The sequence below is a fragment of the Oncorhynchus kisutch genome, linkage group LG15 (genome assembly GCF_002021735.2).
Source record: "Oncorhynchus kisutch isolate 150728-3 linkage group LG15, Okis_V2, whole genome shotgun sequence".
NCBI classification, from domain to species: domain Eukaryota; kingdom Metazoa; phylum Chordata; class Actinopteri; order Salmoniformes; family Salmonidae; genus Oncorhynchus; species Oncorhynchus kisutch.
In genome coordinates this window covers 12190559-12192270 of record NC_034188.2, presented here as the reverse complement: position 1 = coordinate 12192270, position 1712 = coordinate 12190559, and positions in this window count along the sequence as shown.

The following is a 1712-nucleotide window of genomic DNA, read 5'->3' as shown; positions in this document are numbered from 1 at the left end:
AGACAGAGAGAGAGAGGGAGGAGAGAAGGAGGCGAGAGAGAGCAGAGAGAGAGAGAGAGGGAGAGAGAGAGAGAGAGAGAGAGAGAGAGAGAGAGAGAGAGAAGAGAGAGAGAGAGAGAGAGAAGGGAAGAGAGGAGAGAGAGAGAGAGAGAGAGAGAGGAGAGAGAGGAGAGAGAGAGCGAGAGAGAGAGAGAGATAAAAGTCCCTAGGATTTCTGTGATTGTTTTTTGAGAGATAACCCAGTAACAGTCAGAAGTTGACACCAGTTCAGAGTGGTCATGCAGCATAGTGCCACAGAGCTGTCATAATCCTTCTGGATACAAACTGCAACAACATCCCACTCTCTGAGCAGTCTAAACCATTACTCATAGTTAGGGCCTTGAGTCTCACCTGACCATGTCACCTGACCATGTCACCTGACCATAAAAAAACATGCATAGGCCCAAGGCCATAACTCGTGGCTCCCGAGGGGTGCAGTGGTCTAAGGCACTACTTCATAGTGCTAGAGGCATCACTACAGACCTTGGTTTGATTCCAGGCTGTATCACAACCGACCGTGATTGGGAGTCCCATAGGGTGGCACACAATTGGCCCAGCGTCGTCCGGGTTTGGTCGGGGCAGGCTGTCATTGTAAATAATAATTTGTTCTTAGCTGACTTGCCTAGCTAAATAAAGGTTGAATAAAATAAATTACTAAGTAAAATAAAAAGGAACACTCAAGGCCCAATAGGCAACTCTGGGCCCTACCGTGGTTATAAGCTATATCTCAGGAATATTCCGGGCCCAATAGGTGACACAGGCTACAGTGAGCTCCAAAAGTATTGGGAGAGTGACTTGTTTTTTGTTGTTGTATCATCTCAAATTCAAAGTGCTTAGAGTACAAAGCCAAAACAATAACAATGTGTCACTATCCAAATACCATTGGAGCTCATTGTATATCTCAGGAAAACTCAGGGTCCTATAGGCAACTCTGGGCCTTAAAGTAGCTATAGGATACACTATTTTTACTATTTTCTACATTGTAGAATAATAGTGAAGACATCACAATTATGAAATAACACTTATGGAATCATGTAGTAACCAAAAAAGTGTTAAACAAATCATAATATATTTGAGATTTGAGATTCTTCAAAGTAGCCACCCTTTGCCTTGATGACAGCTATGCATACTCTTGGCATTCTCTCAACCAGCTTCACGAGGAGGTCACCTGGAATGCTTTTCAATGAACAGGTCTTGTTAAAATTACATTTGTGGAACTTCTTTCCTTCTTAATACATTTGAGCCAATCAGTTGTTTTGTGACAAGGTAGGGGTGGGATACAGAAGATATCCCTGTTTGGCAAAATACCAAGTCCATATTATGGCAAGAACAGCTCAAATTACCAAAGAGAAACGACAGTCCATCATTACTTTAAGACATGAAGGTCAACTTTCAATTTCAGGTGCAGTCGCAGAAACCATCAAGTGCTATGATTAAACTGGCTCTCATGAGGACCGCCATAGGAAAGAAAGTCCCAGAGTTACCTCTGCTGCAGAGGATAAGTTCATTAGAGTTACCAGCCTCAGAAATTGCAGCCCAAATAAATGCTTCACAGAGTTCAAGTAACAGACATCTCAACATCAACTGTTCAGAGGAGACTGTGTGAATCAGGCCTTCATGGTCGAATTGCTGCAAAGAAACCACTACTAAAGGACACCAATAAGAATAAGAGA